The 18,718-nt window shown below is 39.7% G+C and overlaps 1 protein-coding gene across 1 annotated transcript in view; it reads left to right on the plus strand.

Annotated features, from left to right (window-relative positions):
• The window catches only part of RHOBTB1 (Rho-related BTB domain containing 1), a 120,934-nt gene that overhangs the window by 43,174 nt on the left and 59,042 nt on the right, over positions 1-18,718 (plus strand). Inside the window, exon 4 of the mRNA XM_004680867.2 lies at positions 10,600-10,650. The gene's annotated coding sequence lies outside the window, so the exon portion shown is untranslated. The remainder of the gene's footprint in view (positions 1-10,599; positions 10,651-18,718) is intronic.

Here is an 18,718-nt window from a genome sequence, read left to right on the forward strand (position 1 = left end):
CGGATAATCTGTGTGTGTGTGTGAATGTGTGATTGGGAAGAAATTGTCCTTGGTTCTCTTGTAAAAATGTTAGTGTTTACCATTACTAAAACCCATTTACTATGGACTTGCTTGCCCAAACTGCTGCTCAAGGCAATTTAGGGACAGAGACTCAACAGTTGCCATGCTTTTCACAGACTTCGGGCTCCTCTAAGATTAATGCTTGATGGAAAATGAGATTTTGCTCCTGATCCCAGGAGCATCAGCTCATGGCAAACTAAAGTATTTGTCTCCTTCAGTGTTGATCCTAACCTGTTTAACTGTTTATATCGTTCACGTGTTATAGTTAACTTGATCTTAAAAGGGAGTTTACCAAGTGATGAATTACAGGCCATGTGAAATGTTCAGGTAAACATAAATATTTACAGAGCTAATGAGAGACTGCAATTGTGTGCACAGAGACAGATGTTCGACTCCAGTTTAAAAGGTTAAGTCCTCTTAAGGTTAAGGAAGCATTATGAAAAAGAGGTGAGATGCCAATTAAAGAAAAGCCTACACAATTCAACTTCTATCTGAGTACTGACTGGCAAATCTCCTTTCAGGTCAGTGGATTTCTAAGAAATTTGTATTCCTTCTAAAGTGATAGCTACACATAAATTGTTGTATTGTGTACTCAATTTATTCAGAATATTTTATTTCATAAAGGAGGAGATTAAGGTTGGAGTTCTGGGTTAGACAGAATTCTGCCTCTCCCTCTGCGAACAGAGAACATGTCAGTTACCATCTGGGAAGCTTAATTTCCCCATATCTTTTATTTGAGGTAACAATTCTCAAAGGTGACATGAAGATTAAAAAGCATGTATATTAGAAATGCTTGGTTAACAGAAAAATACAATATCAATGTAGTTATAATTATTTACCTGAAGTAGGTTGTGTGTGTCTATGTGTAGTCCATCTACTTTTTCCACACAAAGAATTTAGCTCACTTCTATACATGAGGGGGAAAAAGCAGCATTTGAAGAAAAATGACATGCAAAAAACCCCTCAAACTACAATTATTAAACTTTCTACATTATAGAGAGTATTTGGTGGAAGCTATTTTGTATAATACTTATAGTCAGATTTGGGGGATGAGTTATGAGAGTAATATCATTCCTATATGCTTAATCTTTGATACTCCCAAATCAAATGATACCTGTGCTGAACAGTATATTTAAATGGCTACATAATGAGCCATTTTTACACTTACCAGTGTGTAGAGAAATTGTATTTTATGACATTTCCACAAACATTATTTCACTTAGTCCTCTTAACAGCTTTTTTAGAAAGTTATTATTCTTACCCTGATTTTATATATGGAACATTGATATGCAATGCTTTAAGGCACAAGCACCAAATTAAATGGCTAGCTCCCCAGTCAGTCATAACACAATTCCATTTCCTTTCTCCTATGCTTCCTTTAGTATGTATTTGGGAATTTTTACTTGTTTAGTGGTGACAAACATGGCTTTGTATTTTTTATATGAAACAGTTTGCCAGGCAAGATAGCCTTAAACATGTTATGACACGTACATTTTTTCATCTATTTTTAATTAGGTAAGGTCAAAGTCTAGCATAAACACATTTTGTAATTTAGGAAATAGCTTGTTCCTAAACAATGTCTTTCACAAACAAATTTTTCCAGTACATATTTTCATATATTTGTTTTTTTAAAAAAACAAAGATACATATTATACATTAGACTGTTGTTTTTCTTCTTTCTAGTAATGTGACATACGAGTTTACCAATTAGAAATGCCCTACTAAAGTCAGACAGATGACCATAAACAATTTGCTACCTCATCTTGAACATGCTGAGCTAAACTACTGGAACACCATCTTGGTAAAAGGGATTATGTCAAGAAATAGAGAGCATTTATAATTGTGGAGGTTGAAAATGACATAACCAAACTCCTCCATCCTAACAGAAAATTTATTGACTGGTTCCATATATAATGTTGAGGGGCAGGGGGCAAGTTGTAATATATGTATTATATCATCCTTCATTTTTGTATAATGTATGATTTTCCCATGCCCACCACCAATTCACCCTTGCACTATCACCAAAGTCCCTTCCACTCTTCCCACTCCTGAACATAATCCCTTCCAGCTCCATCCATGTTGCTGCAAAGGTCATGAGTTATCCTTTTTGACTGCTTAGTAACATTCCATTGTGTAAATATACCACATCTTCTTGATCCAGTCATCTATTTTGGGACACTTGGGTTGTTTCCATAGCTTATCCATTGTAAATTGTGCTGCAGTAGCACAGTTTATACAAAACTACACAAATACATTTTACATGCTATAAGAAAAGGATACTTTTTGTCTGTTTCCAGAATCTAACCTATATCCATTGGTGCCCGATAAAATAAAAGTTGCAATGTAAAAAGCATTTTGCCTTCATAGAACTAACACCTAAAAAACACTATTTAATGCTTCTACCTTTTGGAAATTTCAAGACTGAACCCACTGAATTTATGCATCTATAAATATATACGTGTATGAATGTATACTTTTCTCATAATGTAATTATATATGCTTTTTAAACAAAAGCTTCTAGAAACATCAGAACCAAACATGGTAATTAGACTACAAACCCAACTGCAGGTTTTAATTACCTCTTGTAACCTTTTGGTAAAAGACGTTTTTCAGTTGATTTCTACCACCAGAAACTACTCAGATTTCCCCCAGGACAGTAGCCAGAAAATAGGCCCCTCAGTGTTTCTGAGTTCTCAAGCACTGCTATTATAAGTAACACCTGAGAAAAATTCCCAAGCAGTGAAAACCCCAAGCTACTGGCCTGACCCTTATGAGAGAGCTGCCTACAAACAGATCCACCCCAAATCTAACTAGGGTATTTGCGACAGAAAGACTTCGTGGTAGGTTATTCCATGTTGTTGATAGAACAAGAACCCCAGGAGGGGATGGAGTGACCATCATTTGGTCCCAGAGTAGCCTGATCTGGTTCAAGAAGCATCTACTAAAATCCCAGAACTCCTCAATACAAGGTGTTTCAGGAGAAACAGATGTCCCAGGAGGGTCAGGACATTTTTTAGTTTTGGTTTTTAGAAGAAAGGGGATTTATGTTAATTTATTATTTATTTTTATTTTGGGGTTACTTTTTATATAGTTTTTTGAAGATTTATTTATTTATGCATGCAGGACAAGAGTACAGGCCAGAGGGCAATGGGATTCACCAGATTCAGAGGGGAGCAGAATAACCAGATCTACTGAAGTACACTGCTCAGGGGAGCAGCCAGCGGGTCGTATGGGTCACCTCCCTGGCTGGGGATCAAACTCATCCTGCAATGGCTGTCGATAGCTTCATAGTGCTGTGTTTAACCCATTGGGCCACCAGGGAAGACCTTGGGGTTACATTTCTATTCTTCATTTTTGCGTATGTCCCACTCACCTTTATCAAACTACCTAGCCAACATCCCCTCTGCCTTTCTCCCCCAGGCAGTCTCAGCTAATTTTCTATCTGATCTTTCAACACCTGGTCCTAAAGAAGCACCCCAGAATAGTCTGTCTTACCTGTCTGTTGTCCTGAGCTGGACCTCAGCCTTTGAGTTCCAGACCCAGGAGCGCCTGGAGGTAGAACTAATGTCTCTGTTCTGGCAAGTTGGTCTGCGAGATATTTGCACAGGAAGTCTCTGTAGGGCTGCTCAAGTCCAGCACCTACAGGCCTCATTATGCCCTACAGCAGGACATTCTGCTCCCAGAGCGGCCCTTTAAAAGTCACAAAGGTGAGCCAGCATGTCGAATACTATTGCCAGCCCTTTCATCTTAGAATTTAGAAGCACCGCATAGTTGTTACCTGTGGCAGAGCCACCATGTTAACTCCAAGAATCTGCTCCAATCACAACTAGTCTTACAAACAGGCGCCAGAGGGAGCTGGCCTTGGCAGTATCCATGAAACACCTGGAGCTCACCACCCACGATATTTTCCGAAGAGCCAACAACAGCATCATAATTGCATAGATGGAGGGAAAGAGGAACAACGAGAAGTGACGCCCCTCTCAAGAGTCAAGGGATGCTGCCTCTCAGAGGCAGCCCGAGCTGCCTCAGGGTTGCCCTGTCCTGGAAGAAGCCTTTGCACCTGCGCAGTGGGCAGCCCGGGTTCCTAGGTCTGTGACGACCACGTACTGGCCAGTACACGGCGTCCGTTACCCACCCCTGAAATGGAGGCTTATAAAATAAACCTGAAAAGAGCCTCTCTATAGGAGTTTTATGTAAGTACTTGAGAATATGTTATGTAAGTACCTGAGAAGATTTTCTGTAAAAACTATAGAAATAGAAATGTTGGAAGATAGTGATAAGATAGTGATTGAAAGTCGTTATCTTGAGATAGTATCTAATTTGCAATTTGAAAATACTGTCATGCCAGAATACATTTTTGAGAAAACACTCAGAACTCAGTTGGAAAAAATAAACAATCCAATGATAAAACAGACGAAAGACACAAATAGATACTGCAGCAAAGAAGAGCTCAGGATGGCAAATTCAACATCACTATTCATTAGGGAAATGCAAACTAAAATTATTTGAGTTGTCCCTATGAAATAACTGAAAAAATTTGGACAACTGAATTTTTTTTTTAAATGATAGTACCAAATGTTTGTGAGACTGTGGAGAGAAACTTGCTCCGTAATACATAACTGGTGGAAATGAAAAATGATTCATTCACAATGGAATATAGCTTCACAGTTTCTTGGTATGTGACCCAGCAGTCACATTCTTGGGCATTCATCCCAAGGAAATTAAAACTTAGGTGCAACGCAAATGCAAATGTTTACAGAATTGTCATTCATAATAGCAAAGTGTGAGAAACTACTCAAACAATCTTTAATGGGTAAAAGGATATATTCATACAATAGAAATTACTCAGCAATAAAAAGGAATGAAGTGTTGATACTTCATCCTGGATGATGGTCAAGGGCATTATGCTTAGAAAAAATTAAAAATTCAGTCTTATAACATGCTATATACACCCATTAATATAAAGTTCAAAATGACACAATTCTAGAAATGGAAAACAGATTAATGGTTGGTAGAGGAGGCACGCAAATACAAAAAAGAAAATAGCTCGAGGAAGTCCTTTTGTAATAATGGAACAGTTCTGTATCTCAATTATGGTATTTTTTTAATCCTATGACTGGTAAATATTTGTCATGTAAACCAGTCAAACATTTTTTGTGCAGCGCAATTCTGAATGCGTTTAAATACATAGTGTTAGTTTAATTAAGCTTAAGTACCAATCTCATTATTAAAAGTGAAGATGATTAATTGTATTAGCAAACAAAATTTAAGTACACAAATGTGGATTATTTTGGGGTACTAACAAAAGCAGGGATATTATTCATGGCAGTGATTCAGGAGGTTATTTGCTATTACTCCTTTTCTCTCCCTTTCCTATTGGCAAAATATAGCTTGTACTTCTTGCTCTATTTCTCCAGCTTTTGGAAATTTCACATGTACAATTTGAAACTACATTGCACATGTGGCAACTTCTTCTCAGCTCACTGCCCTTGTTGGGAAGTCCTTGGGAGGACTTCCTAGAAGAATCACTTTTCTTCTGCATATCTGAATTACTGTTTGCACCAGTTCATTTTTCTGAAAGTACATCCAATTTCCCTCATAACCCAGGCATTCAATTGGGTAATTTCATGATGACTGTTCCTTAACCCTTTTGAAGAAGCAGCCTTTGGAAGGCCTACTAAGCCTATGTGCCCCCTAGGGATGGAGGGAAACAATGAATGGTAGTCTGTTAACTGGGCTCTTTTTTTTTTTAGTCTGCATTGTTTTTTAAGATTTATTTATTTATGCATACAGAACTGAGGTATGAGCCAGAGGGGTGGGAGGCATCACCAGAGTAGAATATGCAGATCAACAAAGCACACTGCTGAGGGGAGTGCTGGGCGAAGCAAGAGAGGTCTGCTGCACCATGTTGGTCACCTCTGGGTCCAGGGATCGAACTCACACTGCAGCGGCTATGGCTCACTTGCAGTGCAGCGTCCTAACCTGGTGTGCCACCAGGGAGGGCTAACTGGGCTCTTTTGTAGGTGTCTTTCTGATGCTAGCACCTATGTGCTACCTAAGTATGTCATTTAATTATCTTTAATTTATAACTGAAGAAATGAAAGAAACTAAGGCTATCAAAAATGCAGGTTAGTGATAAAATAAGGTTTTGGTACCAGTGTAAGAAAAATATTTCTGTATGCCTTAAGTTTCCTCACCTATGAAAGGGTCATGACAGTAATAGTATCCACTATTGTTGTGAGGTTTATTTGAAAAAAAATGTGTTTTTAACTTCCTAGTCAGTTACGGCCTTCCATATATGAGAGCCACAGTACATGTTCATTCCCATTTCTCTTGAATTTGTACCTTATTTCTATGCCCTTTGGGGCAGTTGAAGAGAAACGGCTCGCAATAAAGAGGACTGATTGCTAGGAGTGAACAGGGTTAATTAACTTTTTCCAAGAAACATGCTCCTGAAAGAAATGTATATTGATTAAACCTTTCAAAATGGAGTCACTCTTAAATAGACTGAGGGAAGTTAGTTGTGTGCCATGTGAATGATTACCCCCTCATGTATCAGTTTTGAAGGCCTTAACATACTGATTCCCATACTTGACTTTTCAACATCCTCTCTCCCAGTTATCAAAGACTAGGAACTGATAACTCCATTTCCAAAGGCAGTGCAGTGAGGCTTAAACAAGGCGGGTTACCTGTAATATCTTTTCTTATAAAAATGGTGGATTTCATTATGTTCTGGAGCCTCTGGGGGGGATTCAGAGAGTATCAGGCAGACTGGAGGGAATATAAACATACATATTTGGGTGAAGAGTAAGTAGTCCCTATGGGCTGAAAGTCATCCGGGATCCAGGGAAGGAAGGCAGGAGAATATCCATCTGGGAAACTTAAGGTGGTTTCCTGGAAGAAATTGAGAGACTGAGAGACAGAGGTGTTTGCTTCCTTTTAGGTTTTTTTTTTTTTTTCCTTTTACTTGGGGCATAACACAAAGTAATAGTCTGTGCAATAAAATATGATTACTTTCCCCCAGTCCCTCAATACCTCAGGATCACATTGAAGACTAAGGACCACCGTTGCCATCTTTGCATCCCAGCCCTTGGCACACAGCCTTCTCAACTAAAGGCTTATTAAACGAATCCTTTAGAGTAGCTAAACACAAGAATACTTTTGTTACTCCAGTTGCCACTTCACAGAGTGGGAGTGAGAAGATTTGAGGCACACCAATTTTACGATGCTGACAGAAAACTTCTTGAGGGATGGGGTCCAGGCTGGTTGTGTTCAATGTCACCTCCATAGTATGGTATTAGATGTACTCTGAACATTCAATAAGAATTCGTTATGTGAGTGCATGAAAATTACCCTTGTTCTGTCCTCAAAGTTCTCTGTCAGCGTGGATGCACTGAGAAGAGTCTTGAGACCGGATGAGCTGTCCTGGACTTCTAAGAATTCACACAACCCTTGAGCAGCCAGAAGTCAATTTCACTTCCTCAGTTATTTATTTGTAGGTGGCTGGGGGGAGGAGGGCAGGCAATGTGTCTATGCCCCCAGCAGAGACCCCCCGGAGTCAAGTCACAAAAGAAGGTAACCCAGAGGGGGGAGCCCTCCAGCACGTGCAGCTGCCCAAGGAAGGAGGAGGCTGGGCTAACGCAGCCCTTAGTCAGCAGCTGGGCTCGGTTTTGAAACAAAAGCCAATGTCCTCCCTCGGAGTCCGCGGCCGGTCAGCTCCTAGGGGGAAGAAAGCCCTGCTGCCCAGCCGGTTAGTGGCCCAACTTACTTTTCCAGAGCCCGGGACAAAGGGCCAGCACTTGTACGGAAATGGGTGGGATGTCGGTGATAGGGGATGGGGGCACAGGTCGCCGTGACCCTCCCCGCCCCGCGGCTTGTGGGGAGAGCCGGGGTCTCCCAAGCCCTAAGCATGTTTGTCCGGGCGATCCGCCGCCGAGCCGGGGCACCGTGGGTCTGCGGAATGCGGAGGCACCTTTGCAATCCGCCCCCTGCGCCCGGACACACCAGGCCCTGGTTTCATGAATGAAATCCAATCGTGTGGATATAAATAGCCGCGAAGGCTGCTAACGTCACGTTGCGAGCGGCAGCCGCCACGGCGGCGGAGCTGGGTGCGGAGCGCTCCATTCCGCCCCGCTGGCCCGCCTCGGAGCGTGGTGGGGGCAGGAGGAGAAGGGGAGGGCGGGGGTGGAAGGGGCGAGCACCTCTGCTCCAGGACGGGGAAGAGCGTCCGCGGCGCCTGGGAGCCCGCTAGGCGAGGCAGTGCCATGCTGCCTTTGTGCAAAGTTGGGCGGCGGGCGGCACGCCGCGCGCAGGGGCCCGGCACACTCGCGACCGCGCGCAGTCGTGGCTGCTGCTGAGTGGCGGGGGCCCCCCCTCTCCCCCAGTCTTGAAGGCGGAGAGAGCTCGCTTCTCGCTCGGCTTCAGGGTAGGTTCTGTGTCGTGAGTGCGCTGTGGTATGAAACTTCTTCTGCAGCAGCGGCGGAGCCCCTGCCGCCCCCGGCCCCAGCCCCAGCGGGTGGCAGGTGGGAGCCCCAGGCCGCGCCGAGCGGTCAGCACAGTCCCGAGAGAGAGAAGGGGAGAGAGAGCTGTGGGACTGAACTGCTTTGGGAGCCTCTCTCGCCTGTCTACGAGGCCGGGAACCTCACATCTGAGGCAAGCAGAAGACATTGCTAGAGCGCCCGCACAGCCGCACCCCTAACTTGGAGCTGAGAAAATGTACAACAGGCACCCTTAGCTGTCTGTCTGCGCCAGGGAGAGGGTGGTGCCGCTTTGGCAGGAGGGTTCTTTTCCTTCAAAGAAGAGCGGTGGGTAGCTGGAGGAGCCGAAAAGGGGGATGCATTATCCCCTTGGGCGCTTGCACCCCTTGAGAGTTGACTAGTGAGCCCACAGTTTGGCAGTCCCCACCCCCCAACCTCGTGTCTATGGAGTATGTTGTGAGTTGCTGTGACAACAGTAAGAGCTGACTGGAGGGGTTTGCAAAACGCCTTACCCTGTTGTCTTTGTGTGCGCAGATTTGGGGAGAACAAAGGGGTGGGGGAGATGTGCAGACAAGGGAAGTCCACCCCTTCCACAGATAAAGTGGAAGGGAAGGCACAGCTATGTAAAAATATATCATTAGATCTTACTTACTTAGCTGCGCAGTTTCTATCCTCAGCAGTACCAAACATCTCAACTGAGGAGCAATGTCAATATTTAGACTTGGACAAGCCAGAAAGTTAGAAGGGAGCGCCTAGCGCAGAGTTTTGACTTGGCTTTGCACGTCAGCACACAAGCTGTGCCTTTTGAGCTGACTGTACACATTTATAGGGCCACTGAAACACACACACACACACACATACACACACACACATACACACATACACACATACACAGAGAAGCACCCAGACCAAGCAGACCTACGAAGATCTAAGAAGTTAAGACCAGAACTCTTGCCTTGACTTTGAACTTCCCCCAGCATATGCTGTTCACAGAGTTCTGTTGAATCTTAGCCAAGTGATCAGCTTGAAGTTTCACTAGTTTGTGTCTCCTCCACTAGCCCACCCCCAACCCGGGTTGCTACATATTGTACAGTGTACTGTGTGACCTCTCTAAACTACAAAATAACAGCACTGTAATCAGTAGACTTCATCTTTGTATAAATGTCCTCTCTCCTCTCAATAGCAGTAGATAGAAATTGCCATAGGCTTGTGTTTGTCTGATGTAAGCAAGTGAGAGACTTTTTTAAATATTCACTGATGAATTCGTTTACAATGCTCTTTAGAAAATTGGAAATATATTTCTTCTCCAATAACTTTATAGATGCCTAATATAGAAAATAAACACAAGCTCTTGTCAGTATAAATTATGTCTGCATACTGCTCTGCAGGTGAACTGAGCAGTGAATTATTATAAACACGATTTCCTGGGAGATTCCTGGATCATGTTTGGATATATTAGCTGGAAAATGGTTTAATTAACTCATCCCAAGGTGGGAGACTGAAGAAGCAATAAAATCATGGTCAATATGCTTTAAATTGGCCTATCAATTACTATTTTCCTAAATTTTGAGGGTAGTGTAAATTTAAGTACATAATGTTATATGTGATCATAGAGGTAGAACTAGAAACACAGTTTGTTGTTATTAGCTATATATGACAACTGATTAACTATGTCAATATAATCTAATTGGAAAAACAGAATCATTTTGTTTTTATTATGAGAACATTGTCTGAAAGTGCTGTTTTGAAGAATGTCCATACGCCTGTATGGTTTTCATTGTTCCCATCCATGATTTGTGGCTTTTTTTTTTTTCTTGGTATCCTCAAATGCTCAGAAGCATATTTTTACAAATGCTACAAAATGTTAACCTAGCTATTTCAAGATGTGTTTGACCCAAAGAAATACCACTTTAACACTGGCACTTAGTAAAATAAAAGTAAAGTAGATTCTGCCCTTTGGGGGTGAGGAGAGAGAAAACAATGTATGTTGAAAATTTTAGTAGCTTTCTATGCACTCCTGGGATGAAGTGGGATTTATAAAGTATTTCTCTCTTTTATGTAGGTAAGTCCAGCTGCAAGCAGATTGTTCTGTTCTTCACTTCCTGCAAGCCAGGTCAGTGTCTTCATGCAAACCATGACCATAAACCATGACATCCTGTGTCTAAATCTGAGCATGTATTTCAAAATGGGTTTCTTAGCCATTTGTCTTAAAACAATTTATCTTTGCTATTTTCTGTAAGCTCAGTTATGAAGATCACAAGTTTGGTGATGATTAAAATAACTCTATGTATTCTGCAAGTATAATGGCATACAAAAATGTGCCTTTAGCCAATATTTAAGTCTTTTACAAGACTTTGGGGGGAGGGAGGCAGAATAAAAGTGGTCCCTAAACAGTTGAGGATACTGGGGACCTGGGAGCTTCATAATTAAGGTTGTTTCTATCCTAATCACTCTAGAGCCAGATAATATTTGACATAATAATAGTTGACATTTTAAGTGTGACCTGAAGTTCAGGTGATGTGCTGCATTTGTTAGATGTTCTCATTCTTCATCAAAAAAAAAAAAATTCTATGAGGGAAGACACCCTCTTAATCCCCAAAGGATCAATGAGGGATTGGAAGTACATAAAGGTTTGATATTCAATTCCTACCTCTAGTAAATAGAAGAAACATGATTTTTTTTTGTCTTACTCTAAAACCTAAATTCTCTGAAAAATTCCGCCCCAATAGGGAAACTGGGAACAAGAAAGGTTAAGTGACTCATCTAAGATAACTTGGTATTTGAAGCTTACAGAGCATGTAATGGTGCTGCTACTGCAAAAATATTAATTTTCATTCTCCTCAGTAAAACAGTGAAATAAAAAGTATTTGTGTGCACTTTATGAATGGTACTGTGAAAAAGTTTTTTTTTTTTTTAATTTTTTATCATGGGACCTTTGTTCAAGGATCTCACCAAAAGATTTAAAAGTCAATATATTAAAATATTCATATATGAAAAATTAGAGAATAAATCAAGATTATCCATGCCACAGTCTGAAATAAGAGATGAGTGGTACATTTACAAAAAGTTCACCTTTGTGAAGTCAATGAGATTACTTTGCAATTCCATGTGAGTGCGGACAGAGAATTTCCAAGTACATATTTTGCCTGCATAGATAATAAATGTGTGAGAGTTTGGAACGCAAAATGTATTTCAACCCAGCAGGGAGAGATAATGCCTTCCTCCAGAACTGAGATTACATTATCTCAAACACAAAGGTATTAATACTTCAAAAGCATTGTAACAAATTTGTAAGCTGTATCTACACAGCATCTCTGAGAAAGCATCACAATTTGGCATAATGCATAAAAGTACTGCATTCCTTTTGGAACTTCAACTTGTCTGAAATGTGCCATGTAGATAGATATGGTACATAATAGATAAATTGCAAACAAAGTTATGAAAATGACCAATTTTTTAAAAAAAGCAAGTCATTTTCAGATTTTGTGTAGATTGATAATCTTCTCTTCCCTACATTTTGTAGAATAATTTGTTAGTCCTTCTTAAGGATTATAATATAAAAATGAAATAGGGAGAAAATTCTGAGAGATAACCTTAATATGGTATCTTTTTTTTTTTTTTAATGCACTGATACCCTCAATTCGAGCTAATAGACCTAAGAACTTAGTTAAGAGATAATTGTAAGCATTTGAGGGGTTCTTATAAGCTGCCCTATAATAGTTTACATAGTAAAAGTTATTAGACAGTGTATCATTACAAATCAAATAATAAAAGCATTCTTATATTGGGAAAATCTCATTATAAGTTATAAACTCATGATAACTGATATTTGATTAACTCTGATGATGGTATATAAGAAAAATATCAATATAATAACCATAAACCTATAATTATTTAAAGAGCAAAATTATACCCTCAGTCATAGAATGTGAGTGCCAAAAGAGAACTTAGGATAGTGTAAAAGATATTTATCTATTTATCTGTAATTATAATTTACCTAATAGTCATTTGTTTGCTTTTTTGAACTTCAGAAGACTTCAGTTAATATGCTTGACTTATGGGAAAAAATTACTGGAGACATTTGAAATTTCACTTTCTTTTTGCTCAGGAGATTTACCTGACCAAAAGGAAATTTTGCAAAACAGGGATTTTTTTTTATCCTCCTATTGGACTTTCTGTTAGAAAACAGGCAGCTCCATCTCGTGTTTTTTTTTTTTAAATCCCACTCTTCACGTAATAGGATTCAAAGAATACAGATGATTTTAATCTGAATCTGGTATTCACCTTCTTTTCTCTCCTAGGCTTACCACCAACCTCACTATACCAAAACAGAACTTTAAGAGGGAAAATAAGTAACAAAAAGCTATGCATGTTGAAAGTGGCGGGAGGAGAGAGGGTATGTCAGTGGTGGGGAAGAGGGAACGAGAAAACTTTGGTGAGGAGGACAGAGACAGTCACCCAAATGGGTAGGATGTGTCTAGGCTGGTTATTTATATTCAAAATCAGAATAGTTTAGGTTTTTGATTTCTAAACAAAGTCAAACTACCCACACCATTTTCTTTTCCTAGAATGTTTTGTTCCACATGTACATAGGGTATAAATTGGGAAAGTGCCCACGGGGACTACAACTGAGATGGAAAAGGCACAAAATGATGTAAAAATAAACTATTATTAAAAAAAAATTGGGGAAAGTGGCAGATAAAAACACTGAAATGAAATGTGGATGTGACAGCTACTCTTTCCAAATATCCCAGGATGCTTCTGTCTTCAAATATTCCTTTCAGCTGTCTCATCAAGTATATCAGCATGTCTCTGATAAATTTTTATCCATGAAGGGTGAATTAGAAAGCTTTACAAAAAAAAAAAAAGAAGAAGAAGAAGTTCTAGTAGATCCAGAAGAAGAAGTTACATTTCTCCACTCAGCTTTGGAGTTGATGTACTGCAAAGACACAAGTAAATGGCAAGTTCCCGTAGTTGCGAAGGTTAAGATTTCAGGTTCTGTTCCTCTGTGGAAAGATTTGTTTTGAATTGTCACTGATCCATAGTCCAGATATTTTATGATCACTGGAATAATACTAACCAGCTCTTCTTATGCTCCTTCTAGATCCCCAACATTTAAAGCATTACAGCTAATACTAATTATCACTCCCAGTGTTACAAAAGCAAACAATGGCACATTGGTATAAATAAAAGAGCTAATAGGAGCTCCTTAGAAGGTAGAGCGTGGATTTGTACCCATAACTGCCTAAGAACTTGAATATATATTTGTTTGAAATGAACCCCTAGGGAGGGGAAAGAAAAAAAAAAAAAACACTAAACCATTTTATTCCAGGCTACTCTTGCAGATATTGAAATATAGGGATTGAATAATTATTTTGTGGGTTTTGTATTTTATGTCCTTTTAACTATATAGCAGGTTTGCCTGGACATATTTGTTGACTTTTCTAATATATTCATTTCCAATATATATTTTTTAAAGATTTATTTATTTGTGCATACAGAACTGGGGTACAGGCCAGAGGCTCAGGGGCAGCTATAGAAGCTTCACCAGAGACAGAGTGGGGAGCAGAACAGGCAGATCACTGAAGTACACTGCTGAGGGGAGCAGCGGGCGGGTCAGGAGAGGTCTGCCAGGCCATGTGGTCACCTCCAGGGCAGGTGGGAATTGAACTCAGAGGAAGTGGCTTTAGCTTCTTAGTGCTGTGCTTTAACCTGCTGCACCACCAGTGAGGGCCATTTCCAATATATCTTGATGCAAATCACAATCTTAAAAAGTTGAGTCATGGGGGTTTTGAATCATGGAGCCAGAAAGATCTTTAAAGATGCATACTTGATCCAACCCCATGTACAGGTGTAAAAAAATTGCCACTCAGGGACTCAATATTTTAACTCACCCACTCTCATAGTTAATAAGTGACACAGCAGGAACTGAATCCAGGTTTACTAGTCCCAGCCCAGGGCTTGATTCTATTGCTTACTTCTATTCATAACTCTTCCTGAAAAGTGCCAGTGTCTACCACTCCAACTTAGCCAAAATACAATCATCAAGTAGGAAATGAGACCTAAGGAACCCTAAGGAACATCCAGAAATGGGTGCTAAGAGAATTCCAGCAGTGTAAAGACTTGGGAGGTACCAAGGGAAACCCAGCTTATCTGCACTAATGCCCGAGGGAATAGCTCTTTCCTATTCCTCAGAACCTAATAGCCCATGGCAAGCTTATCTTTGTTAAGGGATCAGTTTTAATCTGGTATGGGGCTTTTCAATTTTGTCTGTGAAGCTTTGCTTTCTATTAGGTGTGTTACACAAGTGAAATACTTTTCTGGAGCTCACTGTACTCCTCTGTAAAATGGGGATGGGTGACCTCTTTCAGGAAATTATGAGGCTATGCAATCACACAAAGCACACATTTGGGTTAGCTGAGGCTATGCAATCACACAAAGCACACATTTGGGTTAGCTCTCTTCTTAGCCTCCCTAGAGTATCTCCAGGGAAAATGTTATAACACATTAGGGTAGACATATCACTTTATAATCACTGAAATTCTGATATAGCAAGGGATGGTTATGGTAACCTTTTAAAATTTTTAAAAATATTCACCTATTTTTGCATACAGAACTGGGGTGCAGGGGTGGTGACAGGATCCACCAGAGACAGAGTGTGGAGCATAACAGGTTGACTGACAAAGTACACTGCTAAGGGGAGCAGCGGGAGGGTCAGGAGAGATCCACCTTGCCATGTGGGTCACCACCGGGGCCAGGGATTGAACTCATGCTGAAGTGGCTTTGGCTTCTTAGTGCTGTGCTTTAACCTACTGCACTACCTGGTAACATTTTTTTCTGGGTTAAAACAGACATGATGGTCTCTCCAAGTACCAATGGTCCAGTCACAATTACACTTGTTTTCTTCACACTCTAGAGGTGTCCAGGTTTTACTTGAATTACATTATTGCATCACCTTCTGCCACAAACTAATACAAAGTTACTCTGGGAAATATGGAGCTCTCATTTCCTTCCAAATACTATTTCAGTGTCTAACACACTTTCCACATAGACCTTTGCATCTCAAAGCAACTACTTTATTTTCAGGTAAGTAACTAAGAAATATTTCCTATGAATATAATTGCCAGTAGAACATTTTGCTTTCACTTTCAAAACACACGAGACTTTCCTACCATCATTTCACTTTCACAAACTCTAGCATTGAGTATTTTCTCTACCCTGGCACCCTCTTTCTGTCATGTGTTGTTGACTGATACATTGATAGGAAAGGCATAAGCACTACAATTTCCCCCTTTCTCCCTCAGCACTTGATAACCACCCTGGCCTAAATTACATCTCTGGAAAGTGTTTCATCACACTCCTCTCCCCAGCTGCCACACTTTGTCATGTGGCACTTTCTACCCTGCTTTGGATTTTTGGAAGCAAGTTTTTGGCGACGTGTGCTATTCATCACACACAGAGGAAAGCTACTGTTGGGTTTTTGTCTTGAACTTTTCCCTCCCCTTTTTAAACTAATAATCTAAGTAGCACAGAAAAGACTACATTTTTCTAATGTCTCAATTTCCTTTTTTTTTTTTTAAAGATTCATTTATTTGTACATACAGAACTGGGGTACAGGCCAGAGGCTCAGGGGCAGTGAGAGGATTCACCAGAGACAGAATGGGGAATAGAACAGGCAGATCGACGAAGTACACTGCTGAGGGGAGCAGCGGGCGGGTCAGGAGAGGTCTGCCGCGCCATGTGGTCACCTCCGGGACAGGCGGGAATCGAACTCATGCGGAAGCGGCTTTAGATTCTCAGTGCTATGCCTTAACCCGCTGCGCCACCAGAGAGGGCCTCAATTTCCTTTTTAATACTAACAAATGTATATTTCAAGGCATGTTTTCTTACCTTTAGTTAGAGGGGTCACAACTGTATGTTTTCCCAATTTTATAGTAGCTGCATCTTTGCTACATGCTTAAAGATCACTAAAGTCCAGATTGTCCTAACCTTTTTACTGATCTCAAATTGACTGCATAGATTTCTGTTCAGAGTAGAGTCTCCTTTTAAAGGAGTACTAGAGATCTGAGAATATACTTTTCTCACAAGCTCTCCACTGATGCCAGTGATGCTGGTCTGAGACTTTAAAACACAATTGTTACTTTATCTTACACTGACTCCATGCCCTGTAAGCTATAAGATGCTTATTTTGCTTGTTTGCTTCTTAAATCATAATAGAATGTCAAGGAATCTTAAATATAAAGGTATGTAGGTAGCAGTGAGCTGGTAAATCAACTAGCTGTCTGAGGGATGTGAAATGTTATCTACTGCATATATAAGTTGATTGTAAATTTCACTGACATAAAGATTGTAACACACTTTTTAAAAATAAAATAACCAATATTATTTATTGTAAACTCCATGTAACCAAGAGGATGGTTGCTGTTTTTCCTGAATTTGTCTATCCAAAACTTACTTATAATGCAATTGATGAAGGGATAGAGTTTCCATGTTAGTGTTGGCTGATACTTTCCCTTTTGTTAATGAGTAAGACAAAAGTGACATGAGGAAAGCATGTCAGAACTGTCCTCATTCTTATATATGAATAACTTCTTTCTTGAACTGATTAGTAACTTTTAAATACCGAAAGGATGTTTGCTAGAACCTGATGTTCACATTGCAAGTTACGACATACCATACTTTTAAGTTTAATCTGTATTATTAACCTTTTAAAATTATTTTTCTTAGAATAATCAACAGAAGAAAACAAATCCTTAGGTATGGTGGTTGCCAATTTTTGTGGTGTAAATTCTCCTATAGTAGAAAATTTCAAGCTACTGCTGTGACTGAGCATGGCATTGAGAAGAGATGGCACAGCACACATTACATAATGTTACCTCTATATAAAATTAACATAAGTAACCACAAAAATATAGATAAAAATAAATGTAGTCATGTGATTAGAAAGAGATATATGTATTTATACTTTTTTTAGTAGAATTTGTTTTTAGTAGAATTTATTAATTGTTCTATATAATTTAATTTTTCAATGACACTATTTGAGCAGATTTAAAAAACTCCTCAAGATGTAGCAAACAGTTCTTGTAGGCTAGGAGGGGCTGACACCAGCACACCACTAGATATAAACCCTCTGGTTCAGAGATTGTCAACCTTGGCAGCACATTGTGATGTCTCAGGAAAGTTATAACCTACAATCTTAGTAGATTTGTTTTAGGGTACAGTAATCTAAGTGTATATATTTACTTTTTCACTTTTCACATTATAGATGGTTGATATTGACAGTTCAGGACTGAATACATTGAGTAACTGGCACTGTGAAAGTACACAAAAGAAAATTTACTGGAATGTATCTTATTTTTAAAATATACCAGTCATTAATACATATGTAAGAATTTTCACAAACTAAACACACTTATCTAACCAGCACCTAAATACAGAAATAAAATGTCACCCCCAACTAGAATCCACTGGTAAGCCCTTAGCTAGTCACTGCCCAACCAAGTTACCTACAACTTTTATGGCTATAAATGTATTAATCCAATGTAATGGATTAATTTTATCTGCTTTTAAACTTTTATATAAATAAAATGTCTTTTGTGTCTTGGTTCTTCTGTTCTTTATTATATCTATGAGGTTCTTCCATAATGTAAGTAGAAGTTTTCATCCATTTTTAGCACAGTGTAGTTTTTCACGATATAGACCTCAGTTTGTCAGTTTACCCAGTCTGGTGTTGTGAAATTGTTTCCAATTGTTGACTGTTATGATTAGTGTTGCCAAGAACAGTCCTGTACAGACAAGGACATTTAAATAAAACAAATTCTTCCCATGATCCTCATGAATAGTTGATCTCGACTGCCTTCTCTACAACTCCCCCTCCTCTTTTTTAAAATCTCATAAAATATAATTAAGGCTAATGATTCTTTTGTGTGAATGTACTTTCAGTACTATATCCACAAAGCTGAAAGCTGTGTGCTTCCATTCATTATAGTATGTTCTCCTGGCTCCTTTCAATCCAGGTTTACCAATTCCCCCTTTCATCAAGACATCTGCTCTTGTGCACGCTAAATAAGGATGAGATTTGGACTCACATCAATAGCATGGAGGAATAATAGACATGGCGAGATGGAGCCAAGGCTAAATATGGCAGTTGATAATTAAGGCTCCTGAAAAGAGACTTCAAG

Source organism: Condylura cristata, unplaced genomic scaffold, assembly GCF_000260355.1.
Source record: "Condylura cristata isolate star-nosed mole 26May11 unplaced genomic scaffold, ConCri1.0 scaffold00011, whole genome shotgun sequence".
Taxonomy (NCBI): Eukaryota; Metazoa; Chordata; class Mammalia; order Eulipotyphla; family Talpidae; genus Condylura; species Condylura cristata.